This window comes from Thamnophis elegans, chromosome 3 (genome assembly GCF_009769535.1).
Source record: "Thamnophis elegans isolate rThaEle1 chromosome 3, rThaEle1.pri, whole genome shotgun sequence".
Lineage (NCBI taxonomy): Eukaryota > Metazoa > Chordata > Lepidosauria > Squamata > Colubridae > Thamnophis > Thamnophis elegans.
In genome coordinates, this window is record NC_045543.1 from 6,168,842 (window position 1) to 6,182,024 (window position 13,183).

General features: G+C 42.3%; 1 protein-coding gene and 2 long non-coding RNA genes across 3 annotated transcripts in view; all 3 read right to left on the reverse strand.

Annotated features, from left to right (window-relative positions):
• The window catches only part of ROCK2 (Rho associated coiled-coil containing protein kinase 2), a 138,016-nt gene that overhangs the window by 23,809 nt on the left and 101,024 nt on the right, over positions 1-13,183 (reverse strand).
• On the reverse strand, positions 6,524-10,707 carry LOC116505820. The gene is made up of 3 exons (XR_004254977.1): positions 10,621-10,707; positions 7,907-8,064; positions 6,524-6,610 (listed from the first exon to the last, which is right to left on the reverse strand). It is a non-coding gene; the product is annotated as an uncharacterized LOC116505820 (long non-coding RNA).
• LOC116505819 lies at positions 11,451-11,934 on the reverse strand. Its single transcript, XR_004254976.1, has 2 exons — positions 11,678-11,934; positions 11,451-11,520 (listed from the first exon to the last, which is right to left on the reverse strand). It is a non-coding gene; the product is annotated as an uncharacterized LOC116505819 (long non-coding RNA).

Here is a 13,183-nt window from a genome sequence, read left to right on the forward strand (position 1 = left end):
AACCATTTTAGCCAAGGGGGTGGGTGTTTTTGGAGAGGTAATGTGCGTTGGAAAAAAAAAACTCATAAATTGCAGGCATGGGAACTGCAAATAGTCTGATGTAGGCCATTGCCAAGCACCAAGGACTATGCACCAAGGACTATGTCCGAGCATTAAGAACTGCAAAAAGATCATATTTCTTCCTTGGTTGCGTCCGCCGAGTCACGCCCAGCCGCCCTGTTCAGGATAACCCGCTCCCTCCTTAATAGGAGGGATGCGGGAGACCCCTTGCAGGGTAGGGCTGAGGATTATGCTCAATTCTTGGCGGACAAAGTAGCTCGGTTTCGATCGGACTTGGACTCCACCGCAGTAGATCCAGCTGAGACAGGAGGATCATTTGCCACATCAGTTCTGGGTTGAGTTCCAGGAAGTTGCCTCTGGGGATGTGGACAAGGCCATTCGAGCTGTAAGTGCCTCCACTTGTATCTGGACCCGTGTCCCTCCTGGCTGGTGGCCAACAGCAGGGGGGACACATGGCTGGATCCAGGCGGTTGTCACCGCCTCCCTTCGGGAGGGGCACTTCCCCGCCGCGCTCAAAACGGCGGTGGTGAGACCCTCCTAAAGAAACCATCGTTAGATCCAGCCATCTTAAACAACTTTCGTCCTGTCTCCAACCTTCCCTTTATCGGGAAGGTTGTTGAGAAGGTGGTGGCCTTTCAGCTTCGACGGGCCTTGGAGGAAGCTAGTTATCTTGACCCCTTCCAGTCCGGCTTCAGACCTGGTTACAGCACAGAAACCGCTTTGGTCGCATTGACCGATGATCTCTGGAGGGCCAGAGATGGAGGCTATGCGTCCATCCTGGTTCTCCTTGACCTCTCAGCGGCTTTCGATACCATCGACCATGGTATCCTTCTGCGACGACTGCGGGAGGTGGGAGTGGGAGGCACTGTTTTGCGGTGGTTCTCCTCCTACCTCTCGGACAGGTCGCAGTCGGTGTTAGTAGGGGGGCAGAGATCGTCCCTGAGGCCCCTAACATGTGGAGTACCTCAGGGTTCGGTCCTATCCCCCCTACTATTTAACATATACATGAAACCGCTGGGCGAGATCATTCGGAGGCACGGGATAAAATACCATCAATATGCGGACGATACGCAATTGTATCTGTCCGCCCCGTGCCAACTCAATGAAGCGGTGGACGTGATGAACCGGGGTCTGGAGGCCGTTAAGAACTGGATGAGTGCTAACAAACTGGTGCTCAACCCGGATAAGACCGAGTGGCTGTTGTGTTTCCCCCCAATAATTTGGCTATACACCAACGCTTAGGCTGGGGGGTCAAATTTTATACCCTCAGATAGGGTTCGCAACTTAGGAGTCCTCCTGGATCCACAGCTGACTTTTGACCATCAGCTGTCGGCTGTGACCAGGGGGGCATTTGCCCAGGTTCGCCTGGTCCGCCAGTTGCGGCCCTACCTAGATCGGGGGGCTCTCACAACAGTCACTCGAGCCCTTGTGATCTCTAGACTGGAATACTGCAATGGGCTCTACATGGGGTTGCCCCTGAAGTGCATCCGGCGACTACAGCTAGTCCAAAATGCAGCCGCGCGAGTGATAGTGGGCGCACCGCGGTTCGCCCACGTTACACCTGTCCTCCGCGAGCTGCACTGGCTGCCTGTTGGTCTCCGGGTGCGCTTCAGGATAATGATGACCATCTTTAAAGCACTCCATGGTAGTGGATCTGGGTACTTGAGAGACCGCCTTCTGCCGATTACCTCCCTAAATCGACCAATCAGATCGCACAGACTGGGCCTCCTCCGAATCCCATCTGCCAGTCAATGTCGACTGGCGACCACACGGAGGAGAGCCTTTTCTGTTGCTGCCCCGACCCTATGGAACGAGCTCCCCATGGAGATCCGCACCCTCACCACGATCCAGACCTTCCGCGCAGCCCTCAAGATCTGGCTCTCCCAGCAGGCCTGGGGATAGGCTTCCAATTACCCGCCCGAGTGTTTGATTGCTGAATGAAAGTTGTGTTTATTATTTTTCTTTTGTTCACAAAGTGTTTGTTGACCTTGCACTTCCCCTCCCTGTGGTTGTAAGCCGCCCTGAGTCCCCTCAGGGAAAAGGGCGGCATATAAATCCCAATAAAACCTAAAACCTAAACCTAAACCACCAAAAATGTGACTGGATTTGGGGAGGAGAACGGTCGAAACAAGTCCGAAGTAGCACTGGAGAGATCTGTCATGACTTCAAAATTTGCTAAGTGGCCAATCATAAATCGAGGATTATTTATATTTGGCCCCAGACTGTTCCCTTGTTCTTTTCTTGTACCTCTCTTGCTGTTTTGGCTGAATGGTAGATCTGGAGTCTCCACTTCACCTCCTACCTAATCCTTATTGGGCTGAAAGAAAAAGAAGGAAATATAACAAATCCTATCTGTCTACCAAGCACAATAACGTTTCTCCTGGACAGGATCAAGTGAAGTGATTTTCTGTCTGTTTGCAGCGGGAAGAAAAGTGCTCTTTATGATATGAGGTTAAAAAATAAAAAAAAAGCACTGTTTTTCTGTTTCGTTATACTTGGGTGTTCCCCAAGCACGAACAGATGGGGAGACACACCTTACACCTGTTCCTACATGGGAAAACAAATGACTTCAAGGGATGGACTTCGTCCAGAAATGTCCTTTGCTATCCTAAAGCTCCGCCTCTGACTTTATTTGGCCTACAGGGCTGATGGGGGAACAAACCAGATTCTTTTTGTTCCCTAAGCAGATGTGCAGCCGCAGAACTGCCCGTGTTAGCGAGGTTTTAAAGCAGAGGTAGTATTCTACCGGTTCGGACCGGTTCGCTTGAACCGGTAGCAGAAATCGTGGGTGGCCCCAGGCCCCGTGCCGGATTTATGTCATCCCATTTAGGCCACCTTTTCACCAAAAGCAGATGCACAGAAAGCTGTGCGTATGTGTGGAGGTGGCGCATGGGCTCACATTTGCAAACCGGTAGGTAAGGTAAGTGTATACCACCCTTGTTTTAAAGTGCAATTTTTTCTTAGCAATTTATGACACAGGTACATGCAAACGAGGCCTCAGAGGGAACAAAAGCAAAATATCAGGAAAAAAAAGGCAAAATATTGACATTCGGTTATTTTTTTGACTCATGGCTGTGAGCTAAAGTAAAAGTCAAGGACTCCCCCAGTATATCTGTAGAATATCCCTATGTCCCTGTGAAATACCCGCTTTCACCCTTTTGGTCTTCCCAAATGGTGTTAAGACTTGACTTTGCCAGTTGGCTTTGGGCCCTGAGGGGGCACCAGAGGTGGGTTCCTACCAGTTCGCACCAGTTCGGTAGAAACGGTTTGTCAAATCTACCGAACCGGTTAGAAGAGGTTCCACCAGTGGACCCGGAAAGCAGACTCACACAGAGAGAAAGAGAAAGAAAGAAATAAAAAAGAAAAAGTGAGAGAGAGATGAAAGAAAAAAGGAAAAAGGGACAGAGAGACAAAAGGAGAGAGAGAGAGAGAGAGAGAGAGAGAGAGAGAGAGGAGAGAGAGAGAACACATGGCCAGCAAGCCACTCCCACCAGGTCACATGGCCGACAAGCCACTTCCACAAAGGAGGCCACACCCACAGAGTAGGTTCGACTTTTTTTGAAACCCACACTGGGGGGCACTCAACACTGAACGTGGCTGATGGAATAAGAAGACCTCATCCACATGCTAGCCATCTCATGGCCTACTTTTTGAATAATTTTAAATTTGCATATATTTAACATTTTAATTTGCTTTTATATTTATGTTTTTATGATCTGTAAGCTGCTCATTTGCCTGATACAAGAGCCAGGCAGCATCAGAGGTGGGTTCCTATTGGTTGGAGGCTGAGTAGGTAGTAACTTGGCCAGCCAGCCCCTGAACTGGTTCTACCCGTGGCACCATATATTTATTTTTTGCTTCTGCACATAGACAGAAGCATTTCTTACTACTGCACATGGGCATGTAGCGTGCACGTACTGAGTGAACCAGCAATAGAAGAAGCCGGAACCCACCCTGGATTGCATGTAAATTTAAGAAACAATAATAATAGTACCGCCACTGCTGAAGAATTGATTGAAACCTTATGTGCCGGTACACCAGAATTTAACTTTCCTCAGCTCAATTTTGAGTCACAATCGACTGCAGTGAAACAGGACATTTATTGCTGAAGGGACTTACTTGCGTAGCTCGTTATTCTGCTTTTCTAGGCTTAGTTTAATTTCAAGAAGATGGTTATTCTCTTGTTTTATCTGCTTCTCTGACACCTTCAGCGCATTCAACTGCTGGGTTTGCATTTTGAAATCATTCTGGATGAGGCAGCGCTTCTGCGTCTCTTGTTCAATTTTCAGTGTCAGATTTTCCACCTGCAAAACAGATGGATGCTTTGTAAGATAAAGACTTTTAAGACCACACACCTGGAAAATAATGTATTCCATGCTCGTGTAACTACATGATGTCGATTTTTTACATAACTGGACAATCCTTCTCGAAGACCAGCTGCTTTGAAATATAACTTCATGGTCCTACATAAAGAGTTGTTTTAGTCAAGGGTTTTCTCCTAGTTTATTGATTTTTGTTCCAGCTGCAGAGTAGGATAAATTGTCTCCATACAGAAACTATAAACAAAAGCTTTACAGACATGATGGAAGATTTTATTACAAAATTAATACTCTAGCCTAATTGAAAGCCAGTCCCATTCTCAAGTCAAACTTCCTATAGAAATGTCCTTTCAGAACTAGTCTTACAGTCCAATTTTATAGATATTTACTCAGAACTAATTGTCAACGTCCAGTTGACTTATACCCAAGGTTAAATTTAAGTCATTTTTATCATGCATGGTTTGAAGCTATTATAATCAGTATTAAGCACTCTTTCTTCAACTGGAGAATTTTGAAACAAATAAATTAGGAGACTGGAGACTAAAACATATGAAGAACGGTTGCTGGAATTGGGTATGTCTAGTTTAATGAAAAGAAAGACTAGGGGAGACATGATAGCAGTCTTCCAATATCTCAGGGGTTGCCACAGAGAAGAGGGAGTCAAACTATTCTCCAAGGCACCTGAGGGTAGAACAGGAAGCAATGGGTGGAAACTAATCAAGAGAGAAGCAACTTAGAACTGAGGAGAAATTTCCTGACAGTTAGAAGAATTAATCAGTTTGCCTCCAGAAGTTGTGAGTGCCCCAACACTGGAAGTCTTTAAGAAGATATTGGATAGCTATTTGTCTGAAATGGTATAGGGTTTCCTGCCTAGACAGGGGTTGGACTAGAAAACCTCCAAGGTCCCTTCCAACTCTGCTATTGTATTGAATTGTATTGTTTTTGTATTTGTATTGTATTGTATTTGTATTGTATTGTTTTATTTGTATTTGTATTGCATATGAAAATGTATACTCAAAACAACACATTAATATTCAATGCTGTATTTTAGCACTATAGGGAATAAAGGTGCAATTTTTAATGTGTAGCAAATTTTGATTAACATTCCTGAAGTACAAATAGCTTTTGTTTTTCATTTAAAAATTTCACATTTCAAATTACTTATAGAACGGGGGAATAAGACCCCCCAATATTCTGTTCAGGAATACAATATACCTTTCGCTTATACCCTAGAATACATATCCCTGGTTTTTAACCTTTCCCATTGCTACGTCCTCTGACCCTCATCAAAAGGGGCACGGAGCATGATATGCTGATAGCATTTGACAAGGAAACCAAGTACAGGTAGTCCTCAAGTTACAACCATTCATTTAGTTACAACAGCACAGACTTATGACCATTTTTTACACTTGCCACTGTTGTGCCACGTTATCAAAATTCAGAGACTCGGCAACTGATCATATTTATGACGGTTGCAACGTCCCATGGTTGTGATCCCCTTTTGCAATCTTCTGACAAGCAAAGTCCATGGGGAAGCCAGATTCACTTAACAACCGTATCACTAACTTAGGAACCACAGTGATTCACTTAACAACTGTGGTTAAAAAAAGGTGGTAAAATGAGGTAAAACTCACTTAACAACTGTCTCACTTAGCAGCAGAAATTTTGGGCTCAATTGTGGTTGTATGTCGAGGAACGTATGTGCTCAAAATTACCTATAGCTGTGGTCTCCAACCTTGGCAACTTTAAGACTTGTGGACTTCAACCCAGAGTTCCTCAGCCAGCTTTGCTTTGCTGGCTGAGGAACTCTGGGAGTTGAAGTCCACAGGTCTTAAAGTTGCCAAGGTTGGAGACCACTGACCTATAGAATTCTTTGTATTCATTGATTCTCTCACTCTAGTCCACACTTGGGTTTTGAAAAAGTTAACTAAGTATAAATTATAAAAGTGAAACAAAAACATAGATCTTTATAGAGAATTATTCATCATAAATGTAACAAAAGATGGGGAAAGCTGTAAGTAGTAGTATAGCAAACATTAAAACTGGGGTTTTTTTTGAAGTTTATACTTACATCTTCACTTAGTTTATCTTTCTGCTTAAGCAATCATTTATTTTATGCTGAGATTGCTTCAGATCGCAGTCCAACATAGAACACTGCTTTTCAACCTCCAGTAAACAGTTTTCCACTTTTTGCTTTGTAATTCTTTCTTCTGAAAGTTTCTTTTCCATTTCTGTGAAAGGGGGGGGGGGAAACCAACACACAGCTGTTTTGCTATTTGGAAATTCACATTTCCACATTTGCGTGTAGTAAACCATTTTAAACAAACAATTCTTTGTTCAAAATATATACACATTTTTTTTGGAATTTGAGACCTAAGCTAAATGTATCCAGGCACACAACCAAGGATGGAATATCTTTTGAGAGGAAAATGATAGAACTTAAGGATCTGCAATATTAATAGTCTACTGAATCAGATAAAAGTTCTGTGAACTGTCCGTTTTGGTCAAAAGCTTGAAATGAACAATTATTTTAGTATTTCATGCAGGTCTCCCAACCTTCCAATACATAGTAAGCTTTTCTTTTTCCCTCTAAAACATTTTGTTCACTGTTTCACGTATTCTCAATACTGCTTTAAAATATGATTGTTTAATATATAGGATATGCATACATGTAATGAGCACACTTTCATTATGCAAACCATAATATTTTTGTGCAAACAACTTAATATATAAATTATTTGATCAAGAGATTTCATAAAGTATCTTTCCTAAATAATTTAAGGTTTCCATTAAAAAGTATTATACAGTTCATGAAATGATTAGCAGCAGAACTCTCTGTGGAACCATTCAAGAATCAGTTCTACTGTCTGGTTTAATGTTTGTAGAAATGAAGCTCCATTTGTAGAAATGAAGCTCCAGCCAGGTGAGTCATATTTTGCCTAGATCCCCATTCCAATTCCCAAGGTAGATGCAGATGTGTGTCTGAAACTAAGCAAACATAGTACACTTTTAAGAGAGTTTAGAGAAACGTCTGAAAAAAGTGTTCCATGAAAGAGCATGAGTGTGAACAAAGAAGCTCTTTCTCAATCTTCCTTCGGTTCCTGAACTGACTTGTATAGCCTTAATCAAAGAATTATTTCTCTGTGGAGTCAAGGTGAAGCTAAACTGTCACATTTATGTTTTCGAATAGAAGGCTGACTGTAAGTGGTTCACCAACAAATGCGCGCACGACAAATGCGCGCCGACAAAATTGCGGCGAGAAAACCGCGACGTCGAAGGCGCGCCCACAACAGCGCGCCGATGAAGGCGCGCCATCAACAAACAACGCGAAAACAACGTAATAACCCTAACCCTAAACCTAACCCTAATCCTTACCTTAACCGTAATCACTATTTTGCCGGTGCGCTGTTGTCGGCGCGCTGTTGTGGGTGCGATTTCGACATCGCGGTTTTCTCGCCGCGGTTTTGCCGTGTCACGACTGTAAATATGCTAAATGAAGCTATGAACATGTGAGATTAAGTGCATACCTTTCATAGCTTCAGACTTAGCTTCTTCAATCGATTTATATATTTGTTTTTGTCTGCTAGCCCGGCTTTTGTCGCTTTATGTTCAACCTCTTCTTGCTCCAAGTTTTGCTGCATGACTTTAAGCTTGTAAGTCATATCTATTCCATGTTGCTCTTCTCCTGTTAGGCATAAATCAAAATATCTCATAATTAATATGAACCCCATGCAAAGTGATTTATTGGAACTATTGGTTGTAGACAGAAAAAAATCTAGGCTTTGACCTAGGTATTCAGTCTGCTACTTCAATTATTATGCAAGCAAGCCGATATTAAAACTATGAAAAGCCTAATATGAGATAATAGAAGTCATTGATTAAGGCAGCACTGTTAAATTGGATAGAAACAATAGCAACTGCAATAGCAGTTAGACTTATATACGCTTCATAGGGCTTTCAGCCCTCTCTAAGCGGTTTACAGAGTCAGCATATCGCCCCCCAGTCTGGGTCCTCATTTCACCCACCTCGGAAGGATGGAAGGCTGAGTCAACCTTGAGCCGGTAAGATTTGAACAGCCGAACTGCAGATAGCAGTCAGCTGAAGTGGCCTGCAGTACTGCACCCTAACCACTGCACCACCTCGGCTCTCCACAGTGATGTGTATAGAGAATGAGGATTTCCCCCCATGCCACGTGTCCACTTATACAAACACATTTGGTTTTTGTCAACTACAATAATAACAAATAAATGTTAATGGATAATATCTAATGATATATACAGGGTGTTATGGGGGGAATGCTTAGATATCTTACTTTTACAGAAGTTGTTTTAGAATATGTCATAAAGGTGCAATGTTATTGGAGATCTATTGAAACTGCAAATGAATGCCAGTAGGTGGTTGTGTCTTTAAATATAAATGATTCTAGATAAAAACATGTTTAAATAATGGTAATTAAGTGAGAATTGTGGTACAGGGATAGTAAAATACACAATTTTTCTTTCTTGACTTAAAATGTACAACTCGATTTGAATGAAGTATATGTAAGGATGGTGGAAGAAATGCACTGAATATATTTGTAACCAATCGATACGCTTTCTACAAGATGTAACGAAAGATGGTCCTTTTTGTGTTTGTTTTGTTTAAAACAATTTTAAAAAATTCAAAAAAAAAAAGTTGCAATTGATTAACATGGACGTGCAAAATGTTTTGCCCTCACAATAACTGTTAAAAGTATTCTGAAGATTTTATTTAAACCTCAATATAAAACTTGGATATCTCAAGTTTCCTAGTTTCTCTTAGCAAATAAGGACATGTTAAGAGCCGAGGTGGCACAGTGGTTAGAGTGCAGTACTGCAGGCCACTTCAGCTGACTGCTATCTGCAGTTCGGCGGTTCAAATCTCACCGGCTCAAGGTTGACTCAGTCTTCCATCCTTCCGAGGTGGGTAAAATGAGGACCCGGATTGTTGTTGTGGGCAATATGCTGACTCTGTAAACCGCTTAGAGAGGGCTGAAAGCCCTATGAAGCGGTATATAAGTCTAACTGCTATTGCTACTGCTAATGTGACAGTAAAAGGCTGTCTCTTATTTGCTAAGAGAAACATGGGCAAATACAATGTGACTGTTTACAGCTGTATGAATGTCATTCTGCCTTTGAAGTTACTGCAATTTAATTGTTACGAAAAAAATAGAGAGATTCTGTGGGTAGATTGCAGTTCATATTGGCATGTGTGTTGTGCTAATTTTACTTTGTAGTTGGAAACTGCAACTATGAGTGCACGCTTTAGTATATTTTACAAGCACACGATGTTATTGCTACTGAGGTTTCGTAAATGCTCAGACTATCACAATCTAGGCTTGGTTGATCTACCTAGTCTTGGGACACAAATGCATTGTGTGCATGGACTTATGCTTCAACCCTGTTACTGTTCTTGAACTTTATTTAAAGATGCCAAGACAGAAAACTGTTGCTTTGAGATTTTTTGGTGAATTCTGCCCCCTTCTGCACTCCTTGCATTGCATTTCATTTTGGCTTTTGTTTTGTTCCAAGTTCAAAGCAAAGATGTTATGAACCCAATATTCACTGACAACCACCACTCAGTTCACTCTGTGTGGTTAGGACTCAAAATCCGGGCATTCATGTAGCATCTGTCAATAACTCTTTACAGAAGCTGCATCTTTTCCAGACTGGTATAGCTTGATTAGAGGAGCTGCTGACTGCGAATCATTTTCCCCTTCAAAGCAGGAGAATTCTATTTGTAATGCTATGAATAGGACCTTGTTTTATTCGTGACCCGACAAAAGAGTGCACGACAAAAGCGCACCGTCAAAACCGCATCACTAAAACCGCGATGTCAACGCGCCGACAACAGTGCGCCGATAACAGCGCATTGACAGAAGGGCGATTTAAGGGCGATTTAAGTTAAGATAAGGGTTAGGTTTAGGGTTAGGTTTAAGGTTAGCGTTACGTTTAGGGTTAGGTTTTAGGGTTAGGATTAGCGTTACATTTAGGATTAGGGTTAGCGTTACGTTTAGGGTTAGCGTTAGGTTTAGGGTTAGGTTTACAGCGCGCTTCTGCCGCGCTGTTGTCGGGGCAATTCAGCGCTCATTCGTCGGCGCGGTTTAGAACTCGCGGTTTTGTCACCGTGGTTTAGTCGGGCACGGTTTTGTCGGTCGTCCTTTTGTTGGTGAACCGTTTTATTAGCTCAACTGAACAGTAGAATTTTTTTTTTTTAAGTTTACCTTTTCCAGATCCGTCAATTTGTCCTGTAATTGTCTTTTCTCCGCCTCCATTTTAGCTAATGTATTCTTCCCATTTTTTACTTCTTCCAAATTAAGAACTCGACCTAGGAATATTTAAGATTTCAACAAGAAAAAGAGCATTATCTACAAGTCAATTCAACTGTAACACTTTACACACTTGGATTAGAAAATCAAATCACTGATGATCTCTTCTGAAGGCAGAAGGAAAGTGAGAATAATTAGCTGATTCCTGTGAATGTTTGACATGTTGATAAATTACATATTTACTACATCTCAAATCCCAATTAAAATGGATAATCACAGTAAATTGCCTCTAAATGAAAATCACTTTCTAAGAGATTGCTTTTCATACCCTGTAGATCATGGATAATTTCTGACCCATGATTCTGCTCTCTTCTTTCAGATTCCAGAGCTGACTGCAGATTCAAAAATTCCTTCTCCAGTCGAAGCTTCGTATTCTCTAAGGCACAGTTTTTATCCTGCAGGTCTCTGTTGTTAGCTTCTAGCTGCTGAATTTGCTTCGTACTTTCTGTCTGATTCTTTCTCAACCTGGCGGCTGTATCCGACTCTGTGCGCAGCAAGACATTGGCTTCATCCAGCTATTGGGACACAAAAATACATCGCAGCATTACATACAAGCTAAAAAAGTAAGCTTTTTTTTTTAAACAGACACTACCATCCATTTACTGTAGCAAAGCATAACACAGTTTTTAATTATGAAGTTATTCAGAAATTAAAAGTCTTAAGAACCATTAGGCGTCTAACTTAAAAACAGAATGGTAACTTGCCTGTCTTTGTAGCTGAGTAATTTTTCATTTGATATTTGGGAGTTTTGATTCCTCTTTTTCATATCCTCGAGTTGATCCTTTAAACTGTTCACTGAAAGAAAAACAAAGCACTCAATCCACCATACGGGATTCATAACAGTATGTCACAAGTTATTCCAAGCAGCGAAGGCAGAATGGGATTCATCAATGCTCTTCCCCCTGATGCCACAAATAATGTAGTTTTTCTTTATTGTTTCGGGTGAACGTACCATCGTTTTCTAGATTACGTTTTCTATCTGCTTCGTGCTCTGCTTTCCGCTGGTATTCTGCATTCTTATGCTGAAGAAGAGCCTTTTCCCTTTCCAGCTGTCTGAAAGAAGATTCTAGATGTTTCCTTGAAGATGTCTAGAAAAATCATGGAGGAAGGAGAAACATATGATGGGGACATTTTTAAAAAGAAATTACAGTAAGGAGTCCAACAAATTTTCTGAATGCAAAAATCAAAAACATTTCTCATTTGACTGCAGCAAATATACAATAATGCTCAGCAGATGGGATCGTGCCAAACTGCTTCCAAAAAGCGGAGCAGTCACACAGTTCCATGTGTTAGAGCACTAGGGTTTGAAACAGTGGTGGGTTGCTCATCCCGTTCCAACCGTACGGTTGGAACGGGGCTGGCGGCGTCCTCGTGCACGTGCGCAGTTCATGCATGCGTCTTAGCACCTGCACGATGCTCCAGCTGCTCACGGAGAATCGCGCAGGCGCTGTATGTGCCATGCGCCTGCGTGGAAGCACAGAAGCCTTCAAAGACCGGTAAGGAGTGCGGGCGGGTGGGCCCTTTGCCATTCCCGGAAGTTACTCACTTCCGGGTTCACTGACCAACGGTCTGCACGGACCGCCGCAGACCGGTTGAAACCCACTCCTGGTTTGAAAGCATAAAAGTAAGCAAAATGGATTTCTATTTACACAATAGAGGGAGTCCTCCCTTACCAACAATAGTCGGAATCAGAATGTCTGTTGCTAAGTGACATGGTCATAAGGTGTAAATTCATGCAACAGCTTAGTAAAGGCAATTCCAGCACTTTTGTTGAAATGTTTGCAATGTTGTTAAGCAGAATACGTGGTCGCCATTTGCAACCTCCAGCCAGTTTCTCCATTGACTTGTTGCATGGGTTTTTAACCTGGTCCCTACCGCCCACTAGTGGGCGTTTTGGGATTCCAAGTGGGCGGTAGGGACTTCGGAGGTTAAAACCTCCTTTTGAGTGAGTGGGCAGGCGTGAGCACAAACATCAATAACCAACGTGCGCGTGCACGCAAACAAGCAACACGTGGGAAGAGGAAGGGGAGGAGTGGAAACTGATAGCAGGGACAGGCAGATAAGTTTTGTTATCTTATAAAATAAAGCGGAGCAGAGCAGTTGCAAAATAGGAGAAAGAAAAGTTATAGGCAGGAGAGAATTGTTGTTGGCTAATAATAATAAGAGGGCTGACTAGCTCAGTCTTACTTTTGTACATTGCCCTAAGGAAGGTAAAAAAAGGAGATAAAAAGGAAAAGATCAAAAAGGGAAGAAAAATAGAGAAAAGGGGATAAAATAAAGGAGGAGAGTAAGCAGTGTTTAGTCTGGCTCATAAATTAAGTTCTGTTATCTTATAAAATAAAAGAAAGAAATAAGTAAAGGAAGAAGAAGGAGAAAATTAAAAAAAAGGGAAAAAGAGATCCTTGATATAGTGATATACTATAAGAAAGGTAAAGAAGAAGAAGGCAGGAAAAGGAAT